The sequence below is a fragment of the Calonectris borealis genome, chromosome W (assembly GCF_964195595.1).
Source record: "Calonectris borealis chromosome W, bCalBor7.hap1.2, whole genome shotgun sequence".
Lineage (NCBI taxonomy): Eukaryota > Metazoa > Chordata > Aves > Procellariiformes > Procellariidae > Calonectris > Calonectris borealis.
This window is the reverse complement of record NC_134351.1, coordinates 25,772,706-25,794,091: the sequence shown is the minus strand read 5'-3', so window position 1 is coordinate 25,794,091 and position 21,386 is coordinate 25,772,706. Positions and strand designations below refer to the sequence as shown.

Sequence of the window (21,386 nt, the reverse complement as noted above, 5' to 3'; positions counted from 1 at the left end):
CAGGAGTAACCCAGACTGTCTTCCCCAGCATATTTCTCATATGCACGACAGGGACTTTATCTCCATCTACAGTACGTAAGAGTATTGATTGGGCAGGGCCAGCTCGATTGGCAGATCCCCTGGTATTGACTAACCAGGTGGCCTTTGCTAAATGTGTGTCCCAATGCTTGAATGTCCCACCACCCATTGCTCTCAGCGTAGTTTTTAGCAGTCCATTGTATCGTTCGATTTTCCCGGAGGCTGGTGCATGGTAGGGGATGTGATAGACCCACTCAATGCCATGCTCTTTGGCCCAGGTGTCTATGAGGGCGTTTCGGAAGTGAGTCCCGTTGTCTGACTCAATTCTTTCTGGGGTGCCATGTCGCCACAGGACTTGCTTTTCAAGGCCCAGGATGGTGTTCCGGGCAGTGGCATGGGGCACAGGGTATGTTTCTAGCCAGCCAGTGGTTGCTTCCACCATGGTGAGCACATAGCGCTTACCGTGTCGGGTTTGTGGGACCGTGATATAATCAATCTGCCAGGCCTCCCCATATTTATATTTCAACCATCGTCCCCCATACCAAAGAGGCTTTACTCGCTTGGCTTGTTTGATTGCAGCGCACGTTTCACACTCATGGATAACCTGTGCAATAGCGTCCATGGTTAAGTCCACCCCTCGATCACGAGCCCATCTATATGTTGCATCTCTCCCTTGGTGGCCTGAGGCGTCATGGGCCCACCGAGCTATAAATAGTTCACCCTTATGTTGCCAGTCCAAATCCACCTGGGCCACTTCAATCTTAGCAGCCTGGTCCACCTGCTCGTTATTTTGATGTTCCTCAGTAGCCCGACTCTTGGGTACGTGAGCATCTACGTGACGTACTTTTACAATCAGGTTCTCTACCCGGGCAGCAATATCTTGCCACAACGCGGCAGCCCAGATGGGTTTACCTCTGCGCTGCCAGTTGTTCTGCTTCCACTGCTGCAACCACCCCCACAGGGCATTTGCCACCATCCATGAGTCAGTATAGAGATAAAGTACTGGCCATTTTTCTCGTTTGGCAATGGCCAAGGCCAGCTGGATGGCTTTCACCTCTGCAAACTGGTTCGATTCACCTTCTCCTTCAGCAGTTTCTGCAACTTGGCGTATAGGACTCCATACAGCAGCTTTCCATCTCCGATGTTTTCCCACAAGGCGACAGGACCCATCAGTGAACAGGGCATATTGCTTCTCGTTTTCTGGTAGTTTATTATACAGTGGGGCTTCTTCAGCACGTATCACCTCCTCCTCTGTGGATATGTCAAAATCTTTGCCTTCTGGCCAGTTCGTGATCACCTCCAAGATTCCTGGGCGACTGGGGTTTCCTATTCGGGCCCGTTGTGTGATCAGTGCGACCCACTTACTCCACGTAGCATCGGTTGCATGATGTGTAGAGGGGACCCTCCCTTTGAACATCCAGCCCAGCACGGGCAGTCGGGGTGCCAGGAGGAGCTGTGCTTCAGTACCAACCACTTCCGAAGCAGCTTGAACCCCTTCATATGCTGCCAATATCTCCTTCTCAGTTGGAGTGTAGCGGGCCTCGGATCCTCTGTATCCCCGACTCCAGAACCCTAAGGGTCGACCTCGAGTCTCCCCTGGTGCTTTCTGCCAGAGGGTCCGGGTGGGACCATTCTCCCCGGCTGCGGTGTAGAGCACATTCTTTACATCTTGTCCTGCCCGGACTGGCCCAAGGGCTACTGCCTGAACTATCTCCTGTTTAATTTGTTCAAAGGCTTGTCGTTGCTCAGGGCCCCATCTGAAGTCGTTCTTCTTCCTGGTCACTTGATAGAGAGGGCTTACGATCTGACTGTAATTTGGAATATGCATTCTCCAAAAACCCACAATGCCTAAGAAAGCTTGCGTTTCCTTTTTGTTAGTTGGTGGAGACATGGCTGTTATTTTATTGATCACATCTGTTGGGATCTGACGACGTCCATCTTGCCATTTTATTCCTAAAAACTGGATCTCCTGTGCAGGTCCCTTGACCTTACTTTGTTTTATGGCAAAACCAGATTTCAGAAGGATTTGAATTATTCTCTCCCCTTTCTCAAAAACTTCTTCTGCTGTGTTGCCCCATACGATGATGTCGTCAATGTACTGCAGGTGTTCTGGAGCCTCACCCTGTTCCAGTGCGGTGTGGATCAGTCCATGGCAAATGGTAGGGCTGTGTTTCCACCCCTGGGGCAGTCGGTTCCAGGTGTACTGGACACCCCTCCAAGTGAAAGCAAACTGTGGCCTGCACTCTGCTGCCAAAGGGATGGAGAAGAAGGCATTAGCGATGTCAATTGTGGCGTACCACTTGGCTGCCTTTGACTCCAGTTCGTATTGAAGTTCTAGCATGTCCGGCACGGCAGCACTCAGTGGCGGCGTGACTTCGTTCAGGCCACGGTAGTCTACTGTTAGTCTCCACTCTCCATTAGACTTTCGCACTGGCCATATGGGACTGTTAAAGGGTGAGCGAGTCTTGCTGATCACTGCTTGGCTCTCCAGTCGACGAATCAGCTCATGGATGGGGATCAGAGAGTCTCGGTTGGTGCGGTATTGCCGCCGGTGCACTGTTGTGGTAGCGATTGGTACCTGTTGTTCTTCAACCCTCAGCAACCCCACAACAGAAGGATCCTGTGAGAGACCGGGCAAGGTGGACAGCTGTTTAATTTCCTCCGTCTCCAGGGCAGCTATACCAAAAGCCCACCGGTACCCTTTTGGGTCCTTAAAATACCCTCTCCTGAGGTAGTCTATGCCAAGGATGCACGGAGCCTCTGGGCCAGTCACAATGGGGTGCTTCTGCCACTCGTTCCCGGTCAGGCTCACTTCGGCCTCCAATACAGTTAACTCTTGGGATCCCCCTGTCACTCCAGAAATACAAATGGGTTCTGCCCCTTTATGGTTTGATGGCATCAGGGTGCACTGTGCACCAGTGTCTACTAGAGCCTTATACTCCTGTGGCTATGATGTGCCAGGCCATCGAATCCACACAGTCCAGTAAACCCGGTTGTCCCTTTCCTCCACCTGGCCGGAGGCAGGGCCCCTCTAGTTCTGGTCATAGTATCCATCTCTCACTTCTTGCAAACGTGAGTCAAGAATTTCTTCATTGCAATTACAATCCAAAGTGAGATCAGCCCTTCTACTCTGTCTGGGGAACTGTTCACTGGAAACTGGACCGTCGTGAGACAGGTTTTTCCTGACAACTGGAGCAGCATTTTTCCTGGGAGAACCCCCTTGTGTGATTGTTTTTCCTTGCAACTCACGTACACGTGCCTCTAGGACGAAGGTAGGTTTTCCATCCCACTGCCTCATGTCCTCTCCGTGGTCACGCAGGTAAAACCACAGGGTGCCCCGTGGTGTGTACTTTCTATATCCTCTCTCTTGAGGAGAAAAACGCTGACTCCTAATGGCTGAGATACTGGTCCGTACAGGTGGAGAATAAGACATATCCTCTTTGAGTTGCTGGACCTCCCGGGACAGTTTCTCCACAGCCGAGACAAGGGAGGAGGAGATAGTTTCTTCAAAATCCCGAAGTCTGCTAACCACCTCATCCACCGTTGGTGCTTCTTCCTCTTTCCAGCACAGTACTGCGAACGAACTGGCATACGATGCTGGTGCACTCCGTACCAACTTCCGCCACATGGGTCGCGTGCACTGGACGTCATCTGGATCTTTGGGTGTTCGGGGGTCATCCAGGTCACTATAAACCACCTCCAGCACGCCTAGTTCTCTCAGGTACTGGATACCTCTCTCCATAGTGGTCCATTTGCCTAGGCGATATATAACATCTTCCTTGAAGGGATACCTTTCCTTCACGCCTGACAGCAGTCGCCTCCAGAGGCTGAGGACCTGTGTCCCTTTTCCAATTGCTTTGTCAATACCTCCTTCCCTAGCAAGGGATCCCAGCTGTTTGGCCTCCTTCCCCTCTAATTCCAGGCTACTGGCCCCATTATCCCAGCATCGGAGCAGCCAGGTAACAATATGCTCGCCTGGACGACGGCCGAAATCTTTCCGCATATCTCGCAACTCATTCAGGGATAAGGATCGGGTGGTTTCCGTCTCGTTTATGAGTTCTTCCTCTTCCTCCTCCCCTCCTCGTGATGGCCCTGGTTTTCCATCATCCTTTTCTACACGACCTGACTTCCGCTTCAAAGATTTCTTCTTCTGTACAGGGGCGACGGATACCAGCGATGGTTGGTCCTCTGGTTCAGCTGTAGTACCCGTCGCGAGGGTTTGGGTAGCTGCAGTGCCTGTCGCGGGGGTTGGAGTATTTGTAGTGACTGTTGCCGGGGTTTGAGTGGCTGCAGTGCCTGTTGCGGGGGTTGGAGTAACTGTAGTGACTGTTGCCGGGGTCTGAGTAGCCATAGTGGTTGTTGTGGGGGTTGAAGTAGCCACGGTGCCTGTCACAGGGGTTTGAGTAGCCACAGTGGTTGTCGTGCGGGTTGAAGGAGCTACAGTGCCTGTCGTGGGGGTTTGAGTAGTCACTGTATCTGTTGCTGGGGTTGATCTCTGGACAGTATTCCTGAAGAGTTGTTTAACTCTAAACAAGGCCTGAACCACATTCAGGAGACATAGCAATATGATCATGCTTGTTTGAACATCCCAAGGATATTCAAAATTCTCAGGGAATATTGTAGACGTCTTCATGAAGAGGATAGAAGAAAAAGGAGTTTCTGAAGATATGGAGGGGAAGGTGAACAAGTGGGAGAAAGTGTCCCATCTTGTCTCCCCCCTAAATTCATCCTCTGAGGTGAAGACATAAGAAGTGTAATTATTAATAGTTTCCAAAAGATAGCTCCCAAAGAACAGGAATGATGGCAGTGCTGAGTACAGGCTCGTGACCAATAATTTTATCATAACATAAAGCCAGGTCACACAGTATAGCAAAGCAATGACCTTAATCCATTTCCCAGAGATGACCAACCCCACATAAAAACTGATAATCAGCAGTATAGACAGCCAGTAAGGTGCTACATACCACAACTGCAAGAACAGATCCAAAAACTCTGAGAGCAAATAAATCAACATTGTGAACATCGAGTACTAAACTGATATAATGAATGCTTATAACAAATTTGTTTTAACCCGTTCGGGTCGTTATCTCAACCCTTCGAGCCCCACGTTGGGCGCCAAAAAGGACTGTCGTGGTTTAACCTGGCAGGCAGCCAAATACCACGCAGCCGCTCACTCACTCCCCCCACCCCCAGTGGGACGGGGAGAGAATCGGAAGGGTAAGAGTGAGAAAAACTCGTGGGTTGAGATAAAGACAGTTTAATAGAACAGGGAAAAAGAAGGGAAAATAATAATGATAATGATAATGATAAAATATACAAAATGAGTGATGCACAATGCAATTGCTCACCACCTGCGCTGACCAATAACCAAGTAGCGATCGGTACTTCCTGGATCACGCCTACCGTTCATATACTGAGCATGATGTCACATGGTATGGAGTACCCCATTAGCCAGCTGGGCTGGCTGTCCTGATTATGTTCCCTCCCATCTTGTGTACCTAGCTCAGTCAGTAGGCATTGGAGCTGTCCTTGGACTAGGAGGGCACTTAGCAACAACTGAAAACATCAGTGTGTTATCAACATTCTTCTCATACTAAATCCAAAACACAGCACTAGGAAGAAATTTAACCCTATCCCAGCTGAAACCAGGACACATACCCAAGAGTCGGGCCACTGAAGAACACCAAAACAATCAGCAGGTGGACCAGGCTGCTAAGATTGAAGTGGCTCAGGTGGATCTGGACTGGCAACATAAGGGTGAATTATTTATAGCTTGGTGGGCCCATGACGCCTCAGGCCATCAAGGAAGAGATGCAACATATAGATGGGCTCGTGATCGAGGGGTGGACTTAACCATGGACGCTATTGCACAGGTTATCCACGAATGTGAAACATGCGCTGCAATCAAGCAAGCCAAGCGAGTAAAGCCTCTTTGGTATGGAGGACAATGGCTGAAATATAAATATGGGGAGGCCTGGCAGATTGATTATATCACGGTCCCACAAACCCACCACGGCAAGCACTATGTGCTCACCATGGTGGAAGTAACCACAGGATGGCTAGAAACATACCCTGTGCCCCATGCCACCACCCGGAACACCATCCTGGGCCTTGAAAAGCAAGTCCTATGGCGACATGGCACCCCAGAAAGAATTGAGTCAGACAACGGGACTCATTTCCGAAACACCCTCATAGACACCTGGGCCAAAGAGCATGGCATTGAGTGGGTATATCACATCCCCTACCATGCACCAGCCTCTGGGAAAATCGAACGATACAATGGACTGCTAAAGACAACACTGAGGGCAATGGGTGGTGGGACATTCAGGCATTGGGATACACATTTAGCAAAGGCCACCTGGTTAGTCAACACTAGGGGGTCTGTTAATCGAGCTGGCCCTGCCCAATCAAGACTCTTACGTACTGTAGAGGGGGATAAAGTCCCTGTCGTGCACATAAGAAATATGCTGGGGAAGACAGTCTGGGTTACTCCTGCCTCTGGCAAGGGAAAACCCATTTGTGGGATTGCTTTTGCTCAAGGACCTGGGTACACTTGGTGGGTGATGCGAAAGGATGGGGAAGTCCGTTGTGTACCTCAAGGGGATTTGATTTTGGGTGAAAATAGCCAATGAACTGAATTTTATTATGTCAATTGTTTTATTATATTGTATATCATTATTTCTATGGTTGCTATCAATGGTATAGCAGTGAAAATCACCCAGATTAACGAAGAATGAACTGCGATGAAACCGAGCAGCGCTGGCAGAGGTCCCTGCAGTGCAGAGACACTCTCCCTAGCAGGGCTTGGGTACCCCCAAAGGAAAGGGAGAGGCCACAGCATGAGCCCTGGGGCTTTGCCACAAAGCTCCTTATGTGGGAAGTGTGTACATGTTGGAGATGCGTAACCGTGTGTCAGGCCATAAAGTGTACGTGCACAGGTGATTTCAGCTCTTTCTATCCATTGCCATGACTGCCCTTGGCTGTATTTAGCTGTTCCCAATAGACCCAAGGGCTACGGTAGTCCTGGTGTTGTCCCTCAAACAGGGTTCGTTACCCGGTGTGCAATGAGCCAATCTCACACACAGAGACGAGATATTTGTTTGTTTCATGTCTGCGCAGAGATGGGTGCTATGTGGTAACGCCACAAAGCTAGCACACCAAAATACAACACAAGTCCTTATTTATATCTTGAAATCATCTAACTACCACCCATTCTACAAACAGATTGGTTATTATAATTTTCTCATCACCATTTTGCTTTGTCATTCTCAACATTAACTACGCATGTTCAGTGGGTAAGGGGATTAATGTTGTAGGGGGAGATTTCAGCAGTGGAGGGGTGGTTTTCATATTATAATTAGGATAGGTTAACTTAGGACATGATCTTTGAGGAACTTGGCACAGTTTTTACAGTTTGAAAGACACTTCATTTATCTCAAGTTCATGCCTACTTGTTCATGACTATCCATTCCTTTCTTGTTCTAAAAATCAATTTATCAATATGCTATATTATAACAATTCCCATATTATTTTAATTAATTATTTACAAGATTCAGCAGCTTTCCCATGTAACCATACTACACTGGGAAAAGGGAGCTCTGCTTCACCCGGCTCCTGCCATGACCAAAGCGTCTTCCCCATCCGTCAGCTCTGCCAGAGTGTCCTGGTTTTGGCTGGGATAGAGTTAAATTTCTTCCTAGTGCTGTGTTTTGGATTTAGTATGAGAAGAATGTTGATAACACACCAATGTTTTTAGTTGTTGCTAAGTACCCTTGTAGTCAAGGACTTTTCAGCTTCCCATGCTCTGCCAGGTGCACAAGAAACTGGGAGGGGGCATAGCCAGGACAGATAACCCAACTGGCCAACGGGGTATTCCATACCATATGATGTCATGCTCAGCATATAAATAGGAAGCGTGGTGCAGGAAGTAGCGATCGCTGCTTGGTTATCGGTTGGTGGGTGGTGAGCAATTGCATTGTGCATCACTCATTTTGTATATTCTACCATTATTAATATTATAATTTTGCCTTCCTTTTCTGTTCTATTAAACTGTCTTTATCTCAATCCACTAATTTTACCTTTTTTTTTCCGATTCTCTCCCCCATCCCACTGTGGTGGGGGGGAGTGAGTGAGTGGCTGTATGGTGTTTGGCTGCCTGCCGGGTTAAACCACAACACAGAGTTATGTCCACATTTGTCCCAGATTGAGATTTCTCTGCTTTTAAAAGAGGAGTAATTCTGCTTTATTGATCCTCACCTTGCTGAATTAACTCATGTTTAAACAATAATTATGTTTTCACCCAGGCGAGGAGACAAAGAGAGAAATGTATCTGGAAATGAATGCATTTCAGATGCCACATGCCGGGGTTAATTTATTGATGGGCACGGAAGCTGCTATCTCCTCTCTTGCTCACCAGCAACAAGCAATTAGCCCCCATCATTCCTCAACCAAGGAAAAGAAAGAAAGGTTTTGTTTCATTACTTTCCCTCCTCTCTTGCTCTCTTCAGCCCTGGCACTAATCTTTTGCAGTCGGTTCTGCTGCAAAGCCTCCCGGGAGCTCCAGTTTGCATGTGCCTCGTTAGAAATGCTGCCCACATTTCAGCTAAGACAAAGCCTGGGCCAGTAAACAGCCTTCAAAATGCCCAGCAAAGCCATGGAAATTGGCTTCTCGAGGAGAAACCAACTGTAGATATGTTCCTCTCTCCCCTCCCCACGTCGTCCAACCTTCTCAGTGTGGCATTTGTTGGCTGATGGGGATGCGACCAGCTCTTTCCAGACCCTGCCTCCTCGTGCATCAATCAGCCCATGCAACTCCCCGGGGCATCAGCCTGGCATGGTTAAACTAGTTGCTTTGCTTTTGGGGGTGTTCTCTGGGTTTTCTGTGCAGGAGATGGTTTGTAGATTCATGCAGGAATGTGGTTTGTTTGTAGACATCTGAGTGGGTTTTGGTTGTTGTGCAAATGCTGTTTCGTTAAGGTGTCTGGATTCAAGTGGTGTGTTGGGCTACCTGGGTCTCAAGGCTTGGTCTTGTGCCCACGAACTGGGTGTGCAGGGGAGATGTGCATCCGACCTAAGGCAGCACTGCAGGAGTAGTCTCTCCAAATATACATACAGAAGGTCTTCTCTTCTCTTCTCTTGTTCCTCACCACGCTATTGGAGTGCCTTTCAGTCATGCATTAAGCAACATGACTAACATCTGTCATGTGTTGTTTGTTTTTCCATCCATTCCCTGGGGCAGGATGCGTGTGCAAGAGTGGTTTGGAATTTTTGTAATTGCCCGTGCGCAGGCACTCGCTGTTTATGCTGGGGAAGGCAAGGTCAAAGGGACCGCGTGTGTGTGCCGAGCAGCCGTCCGGGAGGCTGGAGATGGTGTGTGCTTCCCACAGAGCCTCATTCCATGCTCAGGCTGGGGCCAGCAGAGGAGAAAGCTCTGTCTCCTCATTACACAGCACCTCCCCACCTCCTGTGACACTTCCTTGAGTCTCGGGCCAAGTTTCGCTCTAGTTGCAGCACACTGGCACTTCATCTCCTTGTGGCTCCTTCCAAGCCCTTATCAGCGTTGTCCTCCCCAAGATGCAGCCCTGCCTTCTGCGAGTCTGACCTACATTCCTCTGCCAGAGATGAATGGGCTTGCATTTGGCTGCGTAAAATACATGCTCTTGCCGAGGGAAGGCTACTATATTAACTGCTCCAGAGCTCTGTGTGTGATGGACTCGTCCTTTCCATTATATACATCAGCCTTTGTGTCACTGGCAAACTTTGCCAGCAACAGTTTTATGTTGCCTTCAAGATAATTGATAAGACGAGTGATAAGCAATGGGCCAAGAACAGATCCCTGTGGGGCCACAATGGAAACACCCTCCTGCAATGACGATTCCCCATTAACAATTAATTCCCCATTAGCAATTACATTTTTTAATCCTTCCTGTTATAACTCTGGATGCTCTCATTATCAAGCTGGCTGAAATACCAGCCTCGCTCCAAACTGTAGCCCCATTCAGCATTTGAGCTGGTTGCAGAGCATTTTCAGGACCTCTCTCCAGTTAAGAAGCAAGGTTTGGCATAGCCTCTACCTGCCCCTGTATCCCTCACTCTTTGCAAGCCATCTCGAAGCCAAAATGCTCTTCAAATTTGATTTGTGGAGAGATTGGAGAGCCAGAACCGAGGCGAGGTGCTGGATCAATAAAAGGACATGTCTTGGCATTGGAAGGATGTTATCAGGGTTTGCTCAACGCAGTCAAAGTCAGGGGACTTAGCTCAGCCTGTCCTCAGGCTAGATGAGCTCAGTTCATGGTGGTATTCACATATTCTGCTGAATGAGTCGGCTATACCTGGAAGACCTCGGTCCCAGAGCATGTCATGAGTAGGTGCTCCTGCCTTGGAGCTGAAAGAGGGGAAGGACACATGCACCAGGGCAATGGGGGAAGGCATTGCCAGAGGTGTGGGCACCCCAGGATGGCAGCACCCCTGGCAGAGCAGACCTGTCTGCACTTCTGCCCCCCCCCCAGCAATCACATCACTTCTGTAGGCAACTCATTTACCCAGCAGGTGAATCAGCCTGACTCACCAGGGACACATTACCCCTCATGTGAAGGTTCCAGCGCCGGTGGCTTATGTGCAGCGATTAGGATTCAAGCTTCTCCGCGAGATGGAGCGTGCTTAAATCATTAAATTCAAGGGCAGGCATCCACTCTTTGCCTCCTTTGCCTTGCTAATTCCTTCCCAAGGCTAAGCTAGCCCAAGCTCATGGCTATCCGCTGAGGGCCAGCATCATCCCAGTGGGGTTGCTGCATCTGCTGGGGGCCGATCTGCTGGCCCACTCCATGCTGACTGGAGGCATGACCTGGCTGTAGCTCAAGTCACGTGATCTTCATGTCCCTCTAATGCCTTTGCAAGAAAGATCCATCACCTCCATCCCTGGACATTCATTACTGTGGTGGTTTCCCCATTGCATCCCCATCTTTGCTACAGGGAAGCAGCAGAGACAACAACTCACGCCACCCACAATGACACCCCAGCTGCAACCCATTAAACACTGCTGCATGCTGTTAGGGCATTTAAGAGCCCATAAAGGTCTGGGGTCCCACTTGCTGTTCTGATCTTTACCTGCTGCCTCTCTGCCCTATATAGTGAAGGTGAGCCTGCCTGATAAGAGGAAACCCAGACCCAAACAGGCACAAATTTCCCCCTTCTTTTTCTTTCTCTGTCTGTCCCAGAGTACCTGTTTTTTGGGGGATTTTTTGCAGCACAAGATGCATCTCCTGAAAGGTTCCCTGTCTGTAAAGTAAAAGAAAACAGCAAAAATAGCCCCAGGTCCTGGAACATCTCTTCCTGTTACTGGATATCCCTCTGAGCTCAAGATTTCCTGCCCAGACACAGAGTGAATTATGGCCAGGCTCTTGGAGGCTGACCACAAGGTCAGCCAGAGCACAGGCTTGCTAATAAAGGTGGTCAGCCCCTACCGCAGTCAGCCTATTTTTAGTGCCTGTGTTTCCTTGCCTGCTGCCTCATTGCCCCGCAGGTCCGAGAGCTGAGTACCCCCCAGGGGTCTGGCTGGTGGTGCAGGATAGCCCAGTGGGGAGCATGTCCCAGGCTACCTCCTCCCACCTGGGAGCTGGGAAATCAAGAGGGTTGATTTCCACATGGTGTCTGTTAATTTTGCACTGCGGAAAGTTGTGGGTGCATGGAGCGAGGTGGCCTCTCTTGCTGGAGCATGCTATGTGAGTGCGGCTCACCTCCGTGACTGTCAGGGAGTGGAGAACTCGCAGCTCTTGCCTAGGGTCTGTGCTTGGAAAATAGCTGCGGGTCAGCGCAGATTGATGTCCTGTTGTGCAAAGTGCTGTCGGATGCATGAGGAGAGATGCTCTTAAAGTGCAGCTGGGGGAGAGAGGAGAAGGAAAGGAAGAAAAATAGAGGGACTGGCATTTAGGTGACAGGGAGCACAGCTCAGTGGCTTCAGGGCTTTGAAGACCTGCTCTTTGCAAGTTACCAAAGTTTGGAGACATGCAAAGGACATTACAAAGAAGCTACCTCCTTTTGCTAAACAAGTCTGTCTGGAGGTACTTCCACTATATTTATCCCTATCTGGGAATGGAAGAAGTTATATGAAACTGAGCCAATGGAGATGAGGTTCTGGAACAAAGCGGGGATCTGTCCCCAGGCCCACATGAACCATCTGAGAGCTTGGAAGGAAATCTAGTAGGAAAAACCTGGGATGCTAACAAAAAAAATGAACCCTTCCATCAGCTGTAGGTCTGGTGTATTGAAGCAGATCACAAAGTTGTAAGAGATTTTTTTTTTTTTAAAAAAAAAAAGGAAAGAAAAAGTAACTAAAGAATATGAGTGTGGATCTCACAGGTTTTGGACAAGTGTCGTGGTTTAACCCTTGCCAGCAACTAAACACCACGCAGCCGCTCGCTCACCCCCCTCCTCTGGTAGGATGGGGGAGAGATTCAGGAGGGCACAAGTAGAAAAACTCACGGGTTGAGATAAAAACAGTTTAATAATGGAAATAAAACGAAGTAGAACATGAATAACAACAATGATAACAATAATAACAGAATATACAAAGCAGGCAATGCACAATGCAACTGCTCACCGACCGCTGACCGTGTGTCACGAACGGGGGCGGGGTTCCCCCGCCCCCACCCCTGGTTTTTATACTAAGCATGATGTCACATGGTATGGAATAACCCATTGGCCAGCTGGGTCAACCACTCCGGCTAGGCTCGCCCTCCCCCAGCTTTCCCTGCACTTGGCAGAGCATGGGAGGCCGAAAAGTCCCCAGTGCAAGCATCACCCAGCAACAACCAAAGCATCAATGGGCCATCAACGCCCCTCTCATACCAAACCAAATACACAGCACCTCCCCACATCTACTGGGAAGAAAGTTAACTCTGTCCCAGCCAAAACCAGGACAGTATCCACCCCTTATTCTATACCATCTGCGTCACGCCCAGGTCTCACATTTTCCAATACATTCCCATTAATCACCACCACTTTTCCAACCTTTTGATATATACACAAAGATATCATTGCCTTAGTCCATGGGCCATCCCTCTAAAATGTCCATTGAATTCATTTAGTCCATGACTTTGGGCTCCATCTGTCATAACAGACTTTCAGGGCAGGAGAGATGGTGTGTGGTGTTGGACTGTTGCATCCTGAAGCCAGTTCTGTTTCCATTATCGCTGCGCTCGTCCGGTTCTATCATCGTTGCACTTTGCTCGGTTTCATCAGAGTTCATTCTTCATTAATCTGGGTGATTTTTACTGCAATACTGTTGATATGACATATAGCAACCATAGAAGTGATGACATACAGTATTATATAGTAATCAACATCGTACAATCCAGTTCATTGGCTATTCTCACCCAAAATCAAATCCCCTTGAGGTACACACTGGACCTCCCCATGCTTTCGCATTACCCACCAAGTGCACGCAGGGCCTTGCGCAAAAGGAGTCCCACGAATGGGTTTTCCCTTGCCAGAGGCAGGAGTAACCCAGACTGTCTTCCCCAGCATATTTCTTATGTGCACGACAGGGACTTTATCTCCGTCTACAGTACGTAAGGGTTTGGATTGGGCAGGGCCAGCTCGATTGACAGATCCCCTAGTGTTGACTAACCAGGTGGCCTTTTCTAAATGTGTATCCCAATGCTTGAATGTCCCACCACCCATTGCCCTCAGCGTAGTCTTTAGCAGTCCATTGTATCGTTTGATTTTCCTGGAGGCTGGTGCATAGTAGGGGATGTGATATACCCACTCAATGCCGTGCTCTTTGGCCCAGGTGTCTATGAGGGTGTTTTGGAAATGAGTCCCATTGTCTGACTCAATTCTTTCTGGGGTGCCATGTCGCCATAGGACTTGCTTTTCAAGGCCCAGGATGGTGTTCCGGGCAGTGGCATGGGGCACAGGATATGTTTTTAGCCATCCGGTGGTTACTTCCACCATGGTGAGCATGGTGAAAGGAGCATTGATGACCCATTGATGCTTTGGCTGTTGCTGGGTGATGCTTGCACCGGGAGGGGGGAGCACAGCCGGGGTGGTGGACCCAGCTGGCCAATGGGGTATTCTATACCATGTAACATCATGCTCAGTATAAAAACCGGGGGGGGGGGGGGGGGGGGGGCTCGCCCCCCGTTCGTGACACGCGGTCGGCGGTTGGTGAGCGGTTGTGTTGTGCATTGCCTGCTTTGTGTATTCTGTTATTGTTGTTGTTCTCATTGTTATTATTACTGTTCTACTTAGTTTTATATCAATTATTAAACTGTTTTTATCTCAACCCGGGAGCTTTCCTACTTGTGCCCTCCCGATTCTCTCCCCCATCCCACTGTGGGGGGGTGATCGAGCGGCTGCGTGGTGTTTATTTTTGCTGGCTGGGGTTAAACCACGACACACATTCATGGATAACCTGTGCAATAGCGTCCATGGTCAAGTCCACCCCTCGATCACGAGCCCATCTATATGTTGCATCTCTCCCTTGGTGGCCTGAGGTGTCATGGGCCCACCAAACTATAAATAATTCACCGTTATGTTGCCAGTCCAGATCCACCTGAGCCACTTCAATCTTAGCAGCCTGGTCCACCTGCTGGTTATTTTGATGTTCTTCAGTGGCCCGATTCTTGGGTACATGAGCATCTACGTGACGTACTTCTACAACCAGGTTCTCTACTCAGGCAGCAATATCTTGCCGCAATGCGGCGGCCCAGACGGGTTTACCTCTGCGCTGCCAGTTGTTCTGCTTCCACTGCTGCAACCACCCCCACAGGGTATTTGCCACCATCCATGAGTCAGTATAGAGATAAAGTACTGGCCATTTTTCTCGTTCAGCAATGGCCAAGGCCAGCTGGATGGCTTTCACCTCTGCAAACTGGCTCGACTCACCTTCTCCTTCAGCAGTGTCTGCGACTTGGCGTATAGGACTCCATACAGCAGCTTTCCACCTCTGATGCTTTCCCACAAGGCGACAGGACCCATCAGTGAACAGGGCATATTGCTTCTCGTTTTCTGGTAGTTTTTTATACAGTGGGGCCTCTTCAGCACGCGTCACCTCCTCCTCTGGGGATATTCCGAAATCTTTGCCTTCTGGCCAGTTCGTGATCACTTCCAAGATTCCTGGGCGACTGGGGTTTCCTATTCGGGCCCGTTGTGTGATCAGTGCGACCCACTTACTCCACGTAGCATCAGTTGCATGATGTGTAGAGGGGACCCTCCCTTTGAACATCCAGCCCAGCACCGGCAGTCGGGGTGCCAGGAGGAGCTGTGCTTCAGTACCAACCACTTCCGAAGCAGCTCGAACCCCTTCATATGCTGCCAATATCTCCTTCTCAGTTGGAGTGTAGCGGGCCTCGGATCCTCTGTATCCCCGACTCCAGAACCCTAAGGGTCGACCTCGAGTCTCCCCTGGTGCTTTCTGCCAGAGGCTCCAGGTAGGGCTATTCTCCCCGGATGCGGTGTAGAGCACATTCTTCACATCTTGTCCTGCCCGGACTGGCCCAAGGGCTACTGCATGAACTCTCGCTTGGTGTCTCCACTTCATTACTGGAAAGGGAGGAGGTGGAGGGAGGAAAGTCGCAGTTCGCGAAAGCCGTGAGCGAATTCATTTCACTTGGAGGACGCCCCTCCAAGTGAAAGCAAACTGTGGCCTGCACTCTGCTGCCAAAGGGATTGAGAAGAACGCATTAGCAATATCAATTCTGGCATAACACTTGGCTGCCTTTGACTCCAGTTCGTATTGGAGTTCTAGCATGTCCGGCACGGCAGCATTCAGTGGCGGCGTGACTTCGTTCAGGCCACGATAGTCTCCACTCTCCATTGGACTTTTGCATTGGCCATATGGGACTGTTGAAGGGTGAGCGAGTCTTGCTGATCACTCCTTGGCTCTCCAGTCCACGAATCAGCTCATGGATGGGAAGCAGGGAGTCTCGGTTGGTGCGGTATTGCCGCTGGTGCAACATTGTGGTGGCGATTGGTAGCTGTTGTTCCTCAACCCTCAGCAACCCCACAACAGAAGGGTCCTTTGAGAGACTGGGCAAGGTGGACAGCTGTTTAATTTCCTCCGTCTCCAGGGCAGCTATACCAAAAGCCCACCGGTACCCTTTTGGGTCCTTGAAATACCCTCTCCTGAGGTAGTCTATGCCAAGGATGCACGGAGCCTCTGGGCCAGTCACAATGGGGTGCTTCTGCCACTCATTCCCGGTTAGGCTCACTTCAGCCTCCAATACAGTTAACTCTTGGGATCCCCCTGTCACTCCAGAAATACAAATGGGTTCTGCCCCTTCAGAGCTTGATGGCATCAGGGTACACTGTGCACCGGTGTCTACGAGAGCCTTATACTCCTGTGGCTCTGATGTGCCAGGCCATCGAATCCACACAGTCCAATAAACCCGGTTGTCCCTTTCCTCCACCTGGCCGGAGGCAGGGCCCCTCTAGTCCTGGTCTTCATATTCGCTATCCACTTCTTGTAAGTATGAATGAGAAGTCCCTTTATTAAGGTCGGAAGTGGAATCAGCGCTTCTACTCTGTCTGGGGAACTGCTCCCTGGAGACTGGAGCAGCAGTTTTCCTGGAAGAATCCCCTTTTGTGGTCTTTTTTCCTTGCAACTCATGTACCCGTGCCTGTAGGACTGAGGTAGGTTTTCCATCCCACTTCCTCATGTCCTCTCCGTGGTCACGCAGGTAAAACCACAGGGTGCCCCGGGGTGTGTACCCACGATGTCTCCTCTCTTGAGCAGAGGGACGCTTGCTCCTAATGGCTGAGACACTGGCCCGTGCAGGTGGGGAGCAGGACATATCCTCTTTGAGTTGCTGGACCTCCCGAGACAGTTTCTCCACAGCTGAGACACAGGCCCGTAGGGAGGAAGAGACACTTTCTTCATATTGCCGGAGTTGGCCAGCCAGTTCATCCACTGTTTGTTCCTCTCCATCTCTCCAGGTCATTACTGCCGATGAGTTTGCATGTGATGCTGGTGCACTCTGTACAAACTTCGCCACATGGGTCAGGTGCATTTGAATTCATCTGGATCTTTGGATAACTGCTCGTTGTTCAGGTCATCATAAATCACCTCCAGCACGGCTAATTCCCTCAGGTACTGGATACCTCTCTCCATGGTGGTCCACTCTCCTGGGTGGCATATAACATCTTCCTTGAAGGGATACCTTTCCGTCACGCCTCACAGGAGTCACCTCCAGAGACTGAGGACTTGTGCCCCTTGTCCAATCACTTTGTCAATGCCCCCTTCCCTAGAAAGGGATCCCAGCTGCTTGGCTTCCCTACTCTCTAATTCCAGGCTACTGGCCCCGTTATCCCAGCATCGGAGCAGCCAGGTGACAATGTGCTCGCCTGGAGGACGGCTGAAGTCTTTTCGCATATCTCGCAGCTCACTCAGGGGTAGGGATCGGGTGGTTGCCATCTCATTTATGGCTTCTGCCTCCTCCTCCTCCTGTTCTCGTGATGGCCCTGGTTCATCTTCATCCCTTACGAAACGAGGTGATTTTCTTGTGTATTTTCTTTTTTGTATAGGGGCAACTGATACTGGCATGGGTTGGTTCTCTATCGCAGGGGGCGGAGTAGCTGCCCTGCCTGCCGTGGGGGGTGGGGTAGCCTCAGGGCCTGTTGCTTTGTCATCAGCTGCAGAGACGTTTCCTTCCCCTTGAGGGTTCTCAGTGGTGTTAAACAGGCCTCGGTAGGCGTGGGCCAGGCCCCAGCACATTGTAGTGATTTGCGTCTCCCTAGAATGGCCAGGGTGACAGCATGCTTTTTCCAAATATTCTACTAATTGTTCAGGATTCTGCACTTGTTCACGGGTGAAGTTCCAAAACACTGGGGGTGCCCACCGTCCTAGGCATTTGCCCATGCTATCCCACTCACCCTGCCACTCATAACTATCCAGCCTTGGGGCAGATCTCTGGATGACGTTCTTAAATTGCTTATTAACCTTGGATAAAACCAAAACAATATTCCCAAGGAGTACCAATAGATGTATCTTAACTACCCAGGGATGTTCAAGGTACTGGCAAGTTATCTTAACAAAGGAGATGACATCATAGAGGAAGGTAACGAGGGTGCTATTCTCTATTTCCTCCATAAAAAATCTCTCGGAGGAAAAGGTATAATTGCTAATGGTCTCCATGAGGTGGTACCCGAAATACAGTAATGGCTTCATTACAGATCCCAAATACCAAATAACCCCCAATGCCAGCGTTTTAGTAACAAATCTCCCAGGCAAAACATCATTAATCACCGCAGAGCACAGCAGACTCCAAAACCCAACATCTATCTTTAACAGGTACAGTAAAAACAAGAGCATGGTGCAGATCAGATAAATTAATATGTTAACAGGTATAAATTCCTTAGTACGCACTAGTTAATCTGTTGTTATCTCAACCCTTCTCTGCCCCATGTTGGGCACCAAAAATGGACTGTCGTGGTTTAACCCCAGCCAGCAAATAAACCCCACGCAGCCGCTCGCTCACCCCCCCCCCCCCCCCGGTGGGATGGGGGAGAGAATCGGGAGGGAACAAGTAGGAAAACTCCCGGGTTGAGATAAAAACAGTTTAATAATTGAAATAAAATGAAGTAGAACAGTAATAATAACAATGATAATAACAACAATAGCAGAATATGCAAAGCAGTCAATGCACAACGCAACTGCTCACCGACTGCCGACCGCGTGTCACGAATGTTATAAAATACCCCATTGGCCAGCTGGGTCAACCACCCCGGCTAGGCTCCCCACACACACAGAGCTTCCCCTGCACATGGCAGGGCATGGGAGGCCTAAAAGAGAAACCAAAAGTCCCTGGTGCAAGCACCACCCAGCAACAACCATAGCATCAATGGGCCATCAATGCTCCTCATACCAAACCTGAAACACAGCACACACCCCAAGCTCCTGGGAAGAAAGTTAACTCTGTCCCAGCTGGAACCAGGACAGTCTCTTTTCCCAAGTAGCAAGTGATAGGACGAGAGGAAATGGCCTCAAGTTGCGCCAAAGGAGGATTACATTGGACATTAGGAAAAATTTCTTTTCTGAAAGAGTGGTCAGGCCTTGGAACAGGCTGCCCAGGGAAGTGGTTGAGTCACCATCCCTGGAAGTATTTAAAAGACGTGTAGATGAGGCCCTTAGGGACATGGTGTAGTGGGCATGGTGTGTTGGGTTGACAGTTGGACACTATAATCTTGGAGGTCTTTTCCAACCTAAATGATTCTATGATTCTGTGCTAAAGCAGAGCTCGTGTCCATAGTGCGAGACAGGGCTGCTGCAGTGTGGGGAGTGGGGTCTGTCCCCATGGTACCCCTTCCCAAAGGGAGGTGATGCCTTCCAGTGAAGCTGCCACACATTTGCATGGTGGTGCAGCTGGGTGCGACTCCTACGCCTGGCATGGGGCATGAGGGACATGTGGACCTGGCTCAGCTCCAGTAAGAGCCTCAGCAAGCCCGGCTGGGAGAAATGCCTCCTCTGAAGCTGTGCTTTGGATTTCTCCTTCGTCAGGGGCCTTAAATCATTGCCTTGGAACCCAATTTTTCCCCGTCTGTTCTTAGCACCCCCTTTCCCAGCATGGATACTATCCCCAAAGGTGTTGTTTCCCTGTCTGAAGTAGGTGTCCTGACAGACGGTCTGCAGGAGGACTCAGACCTGCCAGGGTCTCCTCCAGGACTAGCTTTGCCCTGGTGCTCTCTCCTTTGCAGATGAGCTCAGGCTGTGGGCTTTCACACAAGGTGCAGGAATGGCTGGATCATGCCAGCCTACAGGCCCATGTGGTCCCATCTCCCAACAGGACCCAGGAGCTGATGTCTAGAGAGGGAGAAAAGAGCAGGACAAGCACAGGGCGTGCTTTTCCCATCCCTCCCCACCATCAGCGTCCTGCAGCCTCCCCAGGCTTGCCGAGCAGCTTGGTGTTTTACTGCCCTGGGTGGAATCTTCTGCTATGGATTCATTTAATCACTATTTCCCCCAAAATGTTGACATCCAGAGCAACTGATGGACATGGGTTTCTGTAATTTAATCACACACTGTGCGAAAAAGCACTTTCTTTTGCTTGTTTTCATTTGCTGCCCCTTAATTATTTTATTAGGAGAAAAAGCAAGCGATCCTTCTCTATTCATCCTCTCCATGTCATTCATGGTTGCTTAGGTGTCTATCATGTGTCCACTTGGTTGTCTCCTTTTATGAATGAAGAAATCGAGTCTGTTAAGCCATCCTTACGTGGGGGCTGTTTCCAGCCTTTGCTCTTCTCCATTTCCTTTCTCTGCTCCATTTTCAGCTGAACTGTACTCCTAATGGCACGGGGGCAGATTTGTGCACAGCTTTTAGGGTACAGCGCTTTCCATTTTGTTCTCAATCCTTTTCTGAATAATTCCTAGCATTGGGTTTGTGTTTTCAGTGACCACTGAGCTGATGTTTTCAGGGAAGTGAGTACGATGACTCCAAGATATGTTTCCATGGAGGCTGCACCTTGTTTGGAGCCATGAGTGCATAGGGGAAGCAAGGCTTGATTTTCCCCGTGTGCATCCCTGTGTGTTTATCAACACAGTGTTATCACCTGGCCAGTCTGTACCGTGATGTCCTTCTGCAATACTTTTGCACCCAGCTTTAATTTTGCTGCCCTAACAGCCTCAGCAGCATGCTGTCTCCTCTCACTGCCTCGACCCCCTTTTCCCCGTGAGTTATGAGGGTGTTGGGCAGCTCTGATCCAGCTCTGATCTCTGTCAAACTTCACCGGTGACGTCTTCTTACTGCCACGTCTGACCGCTTGTTCTCACCTTTGGTCTCCTGACCTTTAGCTGCTATAAATTCTTGCAAGGACTTTCCACGTGTATCAGGACTCCTCGGTCTCCTTGGGAGCCTTTAGTGAGGTATCTTGTCAACGGTGTTTTGGAAACTTGGGAGTATTTTGAGAACTGAACAGCCCTTGTCTGTGCACAAAGGCTTGATGAAGCCTTGAAGAAACCTCATCCCCTGCTCATCCCCCTGTCCTGCTTCACCCTGTGTCATGTGCATACACACGGTTTTATCCTTGCCACATGCAGCTCTACAGCCAGTGTAGCAACACGGAAAAGATTCAATTGCTAAGGATCATTAATGAATGTCAGCTTGAGCTCCTATCCAGAAACCTGAGAAAATTCAATCAGGCAGCTAGTGCCCAATGAGCTGTATTGCCCCACTCGCAAGATGCTAAATCAAACAGCTCAGCAAGGCATCATGTTATTGTAGAGAGAGAAGAAAAGCCAGGCAGGGAGATAATCAGCATAGCATGCACCAAGCAGCTGCCTCTTTTCAAAGCACGGCATGGGTAGGTTGCAATCCTCCCACCTGATTTCCTGGGCAGGGAATTGCAAGGGCATCTGCCTGCTTCCCACCTCCG

At 49.7% G+C, this 21,386-nt stretch overlaps 1 pseudogene; it reads left to right on the top strand.

Moving 5' to 3' along the window:
* LOC142075088 (ciliary neurotrophic factor receptor subunit alpha-like) overlaps window positions 1-21,386 on the top strand; it is a 202,409-nt pseudogene that overhangs the window by 95,990 nt on the left and 85,033 nt on the right.